Consider the following 13,663-nt stretch of genomic DNA (forward strand, 5'->3'; position numbering starts at 1 on the left):
AGAGTCTGCTGTACAGTTTTAGCGTATGCAGTGATTCCAACGGCTGACCGATCTTAGGAAAGACCCCACTAGAACTTAAAGACAGATAGAACAGGGCCACAGTAACGAAAAAATCCCTTTAGAAAGGAAAGAGTCTGCTATACAGTTATAGGGTATGCAGTGAGTCCAACGGCTGACCAATTTTAGGAAAAACCACACTAAAAATTTAGAGACACATAGAGCATGGCCACAGTAACAAGTACGACGTGTTCCCATTAGAAAGGAGAGGGTCTGCTATACAGTTATAGGGTATGCAGTGAGTCCAACAGCTGACCAATTTTATGAAAAACCCAACTAAGAATTTAAAGACACATAGAGCAGGGCCACACTAACGACAAATTCCATTTGGAAAGGAGAGAGTCTGCTATACAGTTATAGGGTACGCAATGAGTCCAACGGCTAACCAATTTTAGGAAAAACCCAACCAAGAATTTAACGACACACAGAGCAGGGCAACAGTAACAAGAATGACATGTTCCCATTAGACAGGAGAGGGTTTGCTATACAGTTATAGGGTATGCAGTGAGTCCAACGGCTGACCAATTTTAGGAAAAACCCCACTAAGAATTTAAATACACAAAGAGCTTGGCCACAGTAACAAGTATGACATGCTCCCATTAGAAAGGAGAGAGTCTGCTGTACAGTTATAGCGTATGCAGTCAGTCCAACGACTGACCAATCTTAGGAAAGACCCCACTAAGAACTTAAAAACACATAGAGCAGGGCCACAGTAACGACAAATTCTATTTAGAAAGGAAAGAGTCTGCTATTCAGTTATATGGTATGCAGTGAGTCCAACGGCTGACCAATTTTAGGAAAAACCCCACTAAGAATTTAAATACACAAAGAGCAGGGCAACCGTAACAAGGTATGACAAGTTCCTATTAGAAAGGAGAGGGTCTGCTATACAGTAATAGGGTAGGCAGCGAGTCCAACTGCTGACCAATTTTAGGAAAAACCCCACTAAGAATTTAAAGACACATAGAGCAGAGCCACAGTAACAAGGTACGACATGTTCCCATTAGAAAGGAGCTAGTCTGCTGTACAGTTATAGGGTATGCAGTGAGTCCAATGGCTGACCAATTTTAGGAAAAACCCCACTAAGAATTTAAAGACACACATAGCAGGGCCACAATAACAAGGTACGACATGTTCCCATTAGAAACGAGAGAGTCTGCTGTACAGTTATAGGGTATGCAGTGAGTCTAATGGCTGACCAATCTTAGGAAAGACCCCACTAAGAGCTTAAAGACATATAGAGCATGGCCACAGTAACAAGTACGACATGTTCCCATTAGAAAGGAGAGGGTCTGCTATACAGTTATAGGGTATGCAGTGTGTCCAACAGCTGACCAATTTTAAGAAAAGCCCAACTAAGAATTTAAAGACACATAGAGCAGGGCCACAGTAACAAGCTATGACAAGTTCCCATTAGAAAGGAGAGGGTCTGCTATACAGTTATAGGGTATGCAGCGAGTCCAGCGGCTGACCAATTTTAGGAAAAACCCCACTAAGAATTTAAAGACACACATAGCAGGGCCACAGTAACAAGGTACGACATGTTCCCATTAGAAAGGAGAGGGTCTGCTATACAGTTAGAGGGTATGCAGTGTGTTCAACAGCTGACCAATTTTAGGAAAAACCCCACTAAAAATTTAAAGACACATAGAGCAGGGCCACAGTAAGGACAAATTCCATTTAGAAAGGAGAGAGTCTGCTATACAGTTATAGGGTATGCAGTGAGTCCAATGGCTGACCAATTTTAGGAAAAACCCCACTAAGAATTTAAAGACACATAGAGTAGGGCCACAGTAACGACAAATTCCCTTTAGAAAGTAGAGGGTCTGCTATACAGTTATAGGGTATGCAGTGAGTCCAACGGCTGACAATTTTAGGAAAAACCCTACTAAGGATTTAAAGACACACGGAGTAGGGCCACAGTAACAAGGTACGACATGTTCCCATTAGAAAGGAGAGAGTCTGCTGTACAGTTATAGGGTATGCAGTGAATCCAACGGCTGACCAATTTTAGGAAAAACCCCACTAAGAATTTAATGACACATAGAGCAGGGCCACAGTAACAAGGCATGATATGTTCCCATTAGAAAGGAGAGGGTCTGCTGTACAGTTATAGGGTATGCAGTCAGTCCAACGGCTTACCAATTTTAGGAAAACCCCACTAAGAAGTTAAAGACACATAGAGCAGGGTAACAGTAACAGGTGCGACATGTTCCCATTAGAAAGGAGAGGGTCTGCTATACAGTTATAGGGTATGCAGTGAGTCCAACGGCTGACCAATTTTATTAAAAACCACACTAAGAATTTAAAGACACATAGAGCAGGGCAACAGTAACAACAAATTCCATTTAGAAAGGAGAGAGTCTGCTATACATTTATAGGGTATGCAGTGCGTCTAATGGCCGACCAATTTTTGGAAAAACCCCACAAAGAATTTAAAGACACACAGAGCAGGGCCACAATAACGAGTACGACATGTTCCCATTAGAAAGGAGAGGGTCTGCTGTACAGTTTTAGGGTATAGAAAACATTTGGGCCAACATATCAAAGAGCTCACGAGTCAGTGGTGACAACTCGAACCAGTTCACCACTCATAGTCGTGAGTAAAGCATTGCCTACTCAGGAAATGGAATGAAAAACCGCCAAATTGAGTATAAATGGCATAAAAACGTTGAAGTTTATTAGTTGATTAGAAAAGTACACAAGTAATAATACACAATATGTAAACAAATGTAGCTATACAGACAATAGGTGAGTATTGGATCACAAAAAAAAGAAGAAAAGGAAAAGTAACCCCCATGACTCCTCTTTGTGTGGATTTTATTTGCACTAATGCAATTTGTAATACATTTCTATGGGAGACTCTGAAGATGTCATGGGGGTTACTTTTCCTTTTCTTCTTTTTTTGTGATCCAATACTCACCTATTGTCTGTATAGCTACATTTGTTTACATATTGTGTATTATTACTTGTGTAATTTTCTAATCGACTAATAAACTTCAACGTTTTTATGCCATTTATACTCAATTTCGCGGTTTTTCATTCAGTTATAGGGTATGCAGTGAGTCCAACGGCTAACCAATTTTAGGAAAAATCCCACTAAGAATTTAAAGACACATGCAGCAGGGCCACAGTAACAAGGTACAACATGTTTCCATTAGAAAGGAGAGAGTCTGCTGTATAGTTATAGGGTATGCAGTGAGTCCAACGGCTGACCAATTTTAGGAAAAACCCCACTAACAATTTAAAGACACATAAAGCAGGGCCACAGTAATGAAAAATTCCACTTAGAAAGGAGAGAGTCTGCTATAAAGTTATAGGGTATGCAGTGAGTCCAACGGCTGACCAATTTTAGGAAAAACCCCAATAAGAATTTAAAGACACATAGAGCAGGGCCACAGTAGCAAGGTACGACATGTTCCCATTAGAAAGGAGAGAGTCTGCTATACAGGTATAGGGTATGCAGTGAGTCCAACGGCTGACCAATTTAAGTAAAGACCCTACTAAGAATTTAAAGACACAGAGAGCAAGGCAACAGTAACAAGTAAGACATGTTCCCATTAGAAAGGAGAGTGTCTGCTATACAGTTATAGGGTATGCATTGAGTTCAACGGCTGACCAATTTTAGGAAAACCCCACTAAGAATTTAAAGACACATAGACCAGAGCCACAGTAACTACAAATTCCATTTAGAAAGGAGAAAGTCTGTTATACAGTTATAGGGCATGCAGTGAGTCCAACAGCTGACCAATTTTAGGAAAAACCCCACTTAGAATTTAAAGACACACAGAGCACGGCCACAGTAAGAAGTACGACATGTTCCCATTTGAAGGGAGAGGGTCTGCTATACAGTTATAGGGTATGCAGTGAGTCCAATGGCTGACCAATTTTAGGAAAAACCCCACTAAGAATTTAAAGACACATAGATCAGGGCCACAGTAACCACAAATTCCCATTAGAAAGGAGAGAGTCTCCCATGGTGTTGGCCTATGCAGTGAATGCAAGGGCTCCTAAAAATTTGGAGGCACTTCAATGCCCCTTGGAAGAGACTTGGAGGAGGGCCTCATGAAAAAATGTTCCCATTAAAAAGGAGCGGGTCTCCTATACTTGTAATGCCCATGCACTAAGTGTATGGGCTGACAATTATTTACCCCTGGGGGGTATACATGAACATATTGTATAAAAAATTTTTTTACGGGCATCATAAACACCCTTTTAAAAAATTATGTGGGTGTTGCATCCCGGACCACGGTCACCCTGGTGATATGGTGGTGGAGGATGAGGAGAAGAAGGCGGACAGGAGCAAATAGCCAAAATCAGGAAGCGTATACCCTCGTCTGGGTGTAAAAAGGTGCATGGGAATACACCTCCCAAGAAAAGACACTGAATTTGAGTTTATGTTACGCTGATATCATTCGGTGGTGTTGAGAAGTCTTGCCCAATCCAGCCCTTGTTCATTTTTATAAGAGTCAGCCTGTCTGCATTTTCAATTGACAGGCGGATGCGCTTATCAGTTATAATTCCACCAGCAGCATTAAAAATCCGCTCTGATAAAACGCTGGCGGCAGGGCAGGCCAGGACCTCCAAGGCATATAGAGCCAGTTCATTCCACTTATCCAACTTGGATACCCAATAATTATAAGGCACAGAGGAATCACGGAGGACGTTGGTACGGTCGTCAAGTTACTCCCTCAGAATCGTCCAACACTTTGCACTCCTTGTGAGAGTACCCCGCGCCTCAGGGCCTGTGCGATGGGAGGGTCAGAAATAAACTCTCCCAGAACTTCGACAGTGTTCCCCTGCCTCTGCTGGATTGAAGTTGTGTTTATCTCGCCTGTACTCCTTGGTTGTCCAACGAAGTGTGCCCTCTTCCGCCAGCATTTTCAGATGGGAATTTTTTTAATAATTCCGCAACAAGGGCCTTCTGGTACAGCCCCATTTTTGTAGACCTGTCTGCCTCAGGAATAAGAGATATAAAGTTCTCCTTGTAGCGTGGGTCTAGTAGTATCACCAACCAGTAATGACTGTCACCCAAAATTTTGAGAACTCGAGGGTCATGAGAAAGGTAGCGTAACAAACTCAGCCATGCGTGCCAGACTACTAACAGGCAAGTCTTCCGTGTCCTCATCAAGAGGATGACTGACCATGCTCTCCTCCTCCTCCTCTCTGTACTCTGGCCATCCACGCTGAACAGATGGTATGACAGCTGTTCATGTATAACCGTCTATAGTGCATGATACTAGTTCCTGTTCTTCCTCCTCCTCCTCTTCCTCATTGTCACCCAATTCACGTTGGGATGAGATGGGGCTTGGCTGTGTGTGATCACGCTGTATGGTTCCTTGCTCCATCTCATAATGCTCCGCCTGCAATGCATCCTCTTTGATTGTGAGCAGAGAGCATTTCAGAAGACAGAGAATCGGGATGTTGACGCTAATTATGGCGTCATCGCCTCTCACCATCTTGGTGGAGACCTCAAAGTTTTGGAGGATGGTTCATATGTCTGACATCCATGTCCACTCCTGAGGTCTTATGTGTGGAGTCTAAACTGAATTACGACGGCCTTGTTGATGCTGGTACTCAACAACTGCCCTCTTCTGCTCAGAAATCCTTCCCAAGATCTGCAGTGTACAGTTCCAACCCGTGGGGACATCACACACCAGTCTGTAAGCCGGAAGCTGCAAACGCTGCTGAAACACGACAAGGGCGGCGGAAGCTGTAGCTGACTTTCTAAAATGGGCACACAGGCGGCATACTTTAACAAGCAGATCTGGCAGTTCTGTGTAGGATTTGAGAAACCGCTCAACCACGAGGTTAAGCACATGGTCCAGGCATGGTACGTGTGTGAGCTCGCCTCACCTCAAAGCCGCCACCAGGTTCCGGCCATTGTCACACACGACTATGCCTGGCTGTAGGTTCAGCGGTGTGAGCAACAGATCTGCCTTCTATTTCAAAGTTGTCCACAACTCTTCAGCATTGTACAGTTTCTCACCTAAGCATATTAGCTTCAGCACAGCTGTTAGAACCCTCCTGTTTGTTTTCTCCATCTTGTGTTTTGCGGTCACGTGACCATCTGCCTTTATATTCCAGCTCCGCCCTTTTGGCTGTGCTGGACTTCAGTGTTTGACTGTTTCTCTAGGCAGGTGCTTCTGTGCCTTTCTCTGTTAGTTCATTTGGTCCTTCTGGGACCTCTAGTACCTTTTTGTCTGTTTGTCTTTTTGTGTTCTGCAACAACTTCTCTGTTTAGGAGGTGTCCCATTTTTGTTCCAGTCCTTAGTTCTTTTAGGGACCCCTCCCCTTATGCTATAGGTCTTCATTCAGACTAGCCAAGGACTAAGGCGGGTCTGTTCGCTAGTAACAGGCAGCCCTCTACATCGTAGGGATTCAGCTTAGTTTTACTGTAGGGACAGTTTTCCCTTATCTTTCCTTAGTACATGTTGCAGATCATAACAGTAAGACCAGCCCAAAAAAACTCAAAGGAAAGAAATTCGGGGATCAGTATGGTTTCCGTCCAGGTTTTGGCTCAATGCCTGAAGGGATTGTCTCTGGAGGTAGCCAAGTTCCAGCAACACATGAGTAGCTGTTCTGAAGTGCATTTTGTGGAACCCAAGTTAGGACTGCCTGATGTTTTTTATGGTAAACAGATAGATTTTTTTTCCTTTAAAAATGCTTGTTTGTTATATTTTTGTTTGAGACCAGGGTCCTCTGGGAATGAATCACAGCGCATTGGTTTTATTATGCCACGTTTGCGCAAAGAACCACAGGTGCTGGGCCTTTTCTTTCCAACTTAATGATCCATGTTTAAGGTCTGTAGAAGAATTTTTTTCTGCTATGGGGCTATAATATGATGATCCTGATCGAATCTCATCTGCTGAGGCAGAACTCAGGCGTTTGAATCAGGGGTCAGGTGATGTTGAAAATTATTGCACACACTTCAAAAGATGGGCCTCAGAAGTTAAATGGAATGATCCTGCTCTGAAATGTCTATTTCTTGCTGGTCTGAGTGAAAGGGTTAAGAATTTGTTAATTGCATTCCCCACACCTGAGACTCTGCAGGATGCCTTGCAATTAGCTGTTCATGTGGATATGAGAATGAGATTTAGACAGAATATGGTAAAGACTCCTGTAATGCCAGGTCCTAGTCCCCAGAAAATCTGCTCTGACAGTGGAGACCCGATGGAGGTTGGGGCAAAGTCGGTCCCCTCTCAGGAAAGAGACCGGAGGTTCGCCAAGGGATTGTGTCTTTATTGTGGTAAAGCTGACCATTTGATTAAGTATTGTGAGCTTAGTTTAAGTAAAGGGAAAAAAAAGGTCAGTTACGCCCGTATTGCTTATTTACTCTCTGCAGGCGTATTTCTTTCTGGGAGTACTACTTTGCAGGAAAATTTGATTGAATTTCAGGTATTTGTGGATTGTGGTTCAACACTTAATGTGATTGATAAAGGGTTTTTGGAAAACCTTAAATTGAAATCCAAACCTTTGTCATCATCTATTTCTGTGATTGCAATTGATAACACTCCCTTGTAATGTATTACTCACAAGACTGCTGCATTTCCTCTCACTATCAATGCAGATCACCAAGAAATTTTGGACTTGGTTGAATTAGATAATTTAACCTCTCCGGTCGTTTTAGGTTTGCCTTGGTTAAAACTGCACAATCCTTTGATGGACTGGTCTACTAATGTGATTAAGTCTTGGAGTCCGAAGTGCTATGATAAATGTTGTAATGGTCGCATTGCGGCTGTGGAAAAAGGGGAAATACCTGTACCTATTCAAGATTTTTGGAAGGTTTTTTCAGAGGAGGAGTCACAAGTTTTACCTCCTCATAGGGATTATGATTGCGCCATTGAGTTTGTTCCGGGAGCTACTCTTCCCAAGAGTCGCTTGTTTAATCTGACTATCCCTGAAAGAAAGGCCTTGGAGGAGTGCATACAGACTAGCCTGGCTGCTGGTCACATTAGACCTTCTAAGTCGCCTGTGGCAGTTGGACTTTTCTTTGTTAAAAAAAGGACGGGGGTTTACGTCCATGTCTGGATTTTCGTGAAATTAATAAGATTACCGTACGCAATTCCTATCCATTGCCGTTAATTCCTGACTTGTTTAACCAGTTGGAGGGGGCCAAGTGGTTCTCCAAAATTGCTCTCTGGGGGGCATTCAATTTGTTACGAGTGAAGGAGGGTGATGAATGGAAAACTGCTTTTAACACTCCGTTAGGTCATTTTGAGAATCTGGTGATGCCATTTGGTCTTACCAATGCACCTGCATTTTTTCAGAACCTTATTAATGACATCCTGAGACCTTTAATTGGTAAGAATGTGGTTGTGTATTTGGCTGACATTTTGATTTATTCACCAGATCTAGAGTCCCATTGGCAGAGTGAACGTGAAGTTTTGCAGTTATTGAGTGATAATTTACTCTTTGCTAAGCTGGAGAAATGTGAGTTTGCTGTGCAGAAAATTAGTTTTTTAGGCTACATTGTCTCCAGCGAGGGCTTTGAGATGGACCTGGTGAAGGTTCAGGCTGTGCAGGAATGGTCTAGACCTATTGGTTTGAAATCTATACAAAGATTTTTTGGGTTTTGCCAATTATTACAGGAAATTCATTAAGAATTTTTCTGTAATTGTTAAGCCTCTGACCGATCTCACCAGGAAAGGCGCGAATACGGTCCAGTGGACTACTGAGGCCATTGAAGCATTTGAGTATCTCAAAGAGAGGTTCAGTTCTGCCCCCATCCTTATGCAGCCTGATGAGACCAAGCCATTTTTGGTCGAGGTCGATGATTCAACGGTGGGGGTTGGAGCAGTTTTGTCTCAGGAGAACAAGGATGGAGTACATCCTTGTGCCTTCTTTTCGAAAAAAATTTCGGAAACCGAACTGAATTATGATATTGGAAATCGGGAGTTGCTGGCTATTAAACTCGCGTTTGAACATTGGCGTAATTTTTTGGAAGGTGCTAGATTTCCTATTCAGGTTTTCACAGATGATAAGAATTTGATCTATCTGGATGCTGCCAAGCCCTTGAATGCCCGTCAAGCTAGGTGGGCATTTTTTTTTTCTCGGTTTCATTTTTCTGTTGCCTATATCCCTGGTACAAAGAATGTTATAGCCGATGCTTTATCTCGCAGCTTCTCTCCTACGGTCGGTGCCGAGGAGGAGAGCATTTTATAAAAAGGAGTTGTGGTGGCGGCATTGGACTCTGTTTTGGAGAATGGGATTCTGAAAGCTCAAGATGATGCTCCATCTAACATTCCCCATGGGAGGTTGTTCGTGCCTAGAACCTTTAGGAGAGACTTGTTTATGGAGTGTCATGAGTCTTTGTTGGCAGGTCATCCAGGAATTTCAGAGACTAAGAGACTTATCAGTCGCAGTTTTTGGTGGCCTGAATGGCAGAAGGAAGTCAACAAGTGAGTGCGTCAATGTTCTGTGTGTGCTAGGTCAAAGGCTTCACATACCCCTGCTGCGGGGTTGCTTTGCCCTCTGGAGGTTCCTAATGCCCCTTGGATGCATCTCACAATGGATTTCATTATTTATCTTCCTGTGTCCGAGGGTTTTACTGTCATCTGGATGGCCGTGGACCGTTTTAGTAAGATGTGTCATTTGGTTCCATTAATTAAGTTGCCCTGCGCCAAGACACTCGCTAAGGCGTTTGTTAAGGAGATTGTCAAGCTCCATGGCGTTCCCACGGATATTGTTTCTGATAGAGGACCTCAGTTTGTGGCTCGCTTTTGGCGTGCTTTTTGTGACAGGTTGGGAGTCCATTTGTCATTTTTGTCTAGGTATCAACCTGAGTCTAATAGACAGACTGAAAGAAAGAACCAGGATGTTGAACAGTTTTTGCGTTGTTTTGTGGCGGACAATCAAGAGGTGTGGTCTGAGTTTCTGCCTCTCTCAGAATTTGCTCTTAACAATCATACATCCTCCTCTGCTGGTTTTTCTCCTTTTTTTTGTTGTACTGGGAGACATCCGTCTTTTGGTTCGTTCTCCAAATTGGGGTCGGCGGGGCCGGAGGAGGAGAATTTTTCCGGTGATTTGGAGAGAGTTTGGACCAATGTACGTTGCAACCTTCAAGAGGCTAACAAAAAGTCCAAGAAGTATTTTGACAGGAAACGTAAGGAGGTTTTGGTTACTGTGGGTAACATGGTTTGGTTGTCCTCAAAGTACCTGCGGTTGAGGATTCCCTCTAAAAAACTGGGTCCTAAGTTTATGGGTCCATTTAAAGTGCTTCAGGTTGTTAACCCGTCTGCGGTTAGGTTGGATGTCCCTACTTCCTGGAAGATTAATCATGTGTTTCATGTTTCCTGGTTGAAAAAGGCTGATGTATCAGATAGGAATGCCACTGTCTCAGTTCCTCCAGTGGTGGAAGACGGAGAATATGAAATTTCTCATATCTTGGATTCTAGATAGCATAGAGGGAGATTACAAGGGTTTCGGTCCCAAAGACAACTACTGGGTAAGGACAGATGAGGTCTCTGCTCCTAGGCTTGTTAAAGCTTTCCACAAGAGGTTTCTGGATTGGCTTGGGCCAATGAGAGGATCCTCATAAAAGAGGGGGTACTGTTAGAACCCTCCTGTTTTTTTTTTTTCCCTCTTGTGTTTTGCGGTCACGTGACCATCTGCCTTTATATTCCAGCTCCACCCTATTGGCTGTGCTGGACTTCAGTGTTTGACTGTTTCTCTAGCCAGGTGCTTCTGTGCCTTTCTCTGTCAGTTCGTTTGGTCCTTCTGGGACCTCTAGTACCTTTTTGTCTGTTTGTCTTTTTGTGTTCTGCAACAACTTCTCTGTTTAGGAGGTGTCCCATTTTTGTTCCAGTCCTTAGTTCTTTTAGGGACCCCTCCCCTTATGCTATAGGTCTTCGTTCAGACTAGCCGAAGACTAAGGCGGGTCTGTTCGCTAGGAACAGGCAGCCCGCTACATCATAGGGATTCTGCTTAGTTTTACTGTAGGGACAGTTTTCCCCTATCTTTCCTTATTACATGTTGCAGATCATAACAACAGCCTGTTGCGGCTTGGCCGAGGCAGTGCTGCAGTGCTTCCAGCTTGTGACTGATGTGGTCATTTTGGAGATGGAGTCTGAAGAGGAGGAGGCAGCTGAGGAGGATGACGTGCAGGAGCTGAAGACCGTGGGGGCAACCCTGATTGACCTAGGGCCCTCAATTCTTGGCATCGGGAGGATGTGTTCCGTCCCAAGGGCCGACTGGGTCCCGGCTTCCACTATGTTAACCCAGTGTGCCGTCAGCGAGATCTACCATTCCTGCCCACAAGCACTTGTCAACGTGTCCGTGGTTAGGTGGACTTTACAGGTAACTGCGTTGTTGAGGGCATGGCAAATGGTTTGGGACACGTGCTTGTGTAATGCGGGGACGACACACCGGGAGAAACAGTGGCGGCTGGGGACCGAGTACCAAGGGATGGCCGCCACCATCAGGTTGCGGAATGCTTCCGTCTCCATGAGCCTAAAAGGCAACATTTCGAGCGCAAGCAGTCGTGAAATGTGAGAATTTAGTAGTGTGGCCTGTGGGGCGTTGGTTGCATATTTGCGCTTGCGTTCCAAGGACTGTCGTATGAACAACTGAACGCTGCGCTGGGACAAGGACTTGGACGTGCTTCGTGATGCTGCTACTTGAGAGTGCGCAACGACAGGTGCAGGGCAGGAGGCATCTTCGCATGCACCATGGACAGGGGATTGGCTTGCATGCACTACAGCGGAAGAAGCAATGGTGCCACCTGTAGACACTGTTCCTGGACCCTGGGGTTCGGCCCACAAAGTCGGGTGCTTTGCTGCCTTGTGCCTGATCATGCTGGTGGTGGTAAGGCTGGTCGTTTTGCCACCCCTGCTGATGCTGGCCTGGCAGGGGGTTCAAATGGCCTTTTTGGGGGTATCGGCAGAATCTTTAAAAAACAACCAGACTCGGGAAGACCTAACAGTTGTACTGGCAACTTCCTTCTTGTTGGTGCTTCTTCCTGCCTGTTGGGGTGCTCTACCTCCCTCCCCCTGTGTGCTGCTGTCCTCGCTCTGCATGTCCTCCTGCCAGGCTGGGTCAGTTACTATATCATCCACCACCTCGTCTTCCACTTCAGCTCCCTGGTCCTCCTCCTGAGTTTCTGGCAATTGTGTCTCATCATCGTCCACCTCTTGTGACAATTTCCCACCGTCGCCTTCGTGTGACCGTGGCTGCTCAAATATTTGGGCATCGCTACGCGTGTTCTCTAGTGTTGAGCGAGCACTAAAATGCTCAAGTGTTCGAAGCTCGGGCAGAGCTCACCGTGATACTCAGGTGCTCGACCCGAGCAACGAGCCCAATGTTAGTCTATGGGAGACCCGAGCATTTTTCCGGCGGCACCCCTGGTAGTCTGTAGAAAGCCTAAAAAGTGCCCAAAACGATAGTGACAGTGCTCAAATGACATGGGGACAGCATGGGGATCGCCCCAGGAAGCATTTCTGACCCCCAGGTCACTGCTGTCAGCAATGTGGTCAGAGGTATTAAGCCACTTTTATGGGCTCACAATAAAACGTTCAAAAACTAAACTGAAACTGCTTTCCTGTGAAATATGTTAAGGAACATCCTTTCCAGGGTAAATACTTGTGTATAAAGTAAAATAAATAACCAAAAACAAAAATACTCCTCCACACCTTGGGCTATGTTCACAATTAGCATTTTTTATGCGTTTTGCACTTTTGTATTGCTTTCAACTGTGACAAATGCATTCACCCGGAAATGTCATTTTAACATTTTCCAACTTTATCTGGCCATGTGCTATGTGACACATGCATACAGTGCTGAAAAGACATGGGAACAGCATGAGGAAGACCCCTGGAAGCATCTCTGACACCCAGGTCACTGCCTGAAAGTGTGCCCATCAGAAGTGATCCTTGCCGCATCAGAAGATGCAGACTTGCAAATATCCCCGTGCAAGTCCTTGTCCCAGGGCAGTGTTCAATTGTACCTCCCCCATTCCTTGCAAAGCAAGCGCAAGTATGCAGCCTGCCACCCACCCACCCCCAGGCTGCAATACCATACTGCTTGCTTGCACTTGAAATTGGACCTTTTAGGCATGTGGAGGCGGAATCTGGCCACCTTGTCATGGCTGTGTCGGCGGCCTGGTATCCCTACTCTGTCGCCAGCCGCCCCTATTTGTCCCGGTAACCTTCCCCACACTTTTCTTAGCCTGGCCTGCTTTATGGCAGCATTGGCCGAGCCCACCAGACAACCAGACTCCTTTGGTGGGTCCTGGCTTCTTCATCAGGGGAGTTGAGAGTGCCAAGGTGAGGAGCATGATGATGATGATAGAAGTTAGCATCTGCTTTGTTTTCTTGGAATACAAGCGTAAGTGTGCAGCCTGCCACCCATCCACCCACCCCCAGGCTGCAATACCATACTGCTAGCTTGCTTGCACTTGAAATGAGGCCTTTTAGGCTTTTGGAGGCAGACGCAGGCCACCATATCATGGCTGCGTCGGCGGCCTGGTATCCATACTCAGTCCCCAGCCGCCTGGCGGCAGGGTGCCCACACACGGTCCCCAGCCACCTGGGGGCGGCCGGGTGTCCATAAATGGTCTACAGCCTCCCCTATTTGTCCCGGTGCGCCTTATACACAAGCGAGTGTACCA

Source organism: Phyllobates terribilis, unplaced genomic scaffold (assembly GCF_046119375.1).
Source record: "Phyllobates terribilis strain yellow unplaced genomic scaffold, ASM4611937v1 Scaffold_1__5_contigs__length_1240528914, whole genome shotgun sequence".
Taxonomy (NCBI): domain Eukaryota; kingdom Metazoa; phylum Chordata; class Amphibia; order Anura; family Dendrobatidae; genus Phyllobates; species Phyllobates terribilis.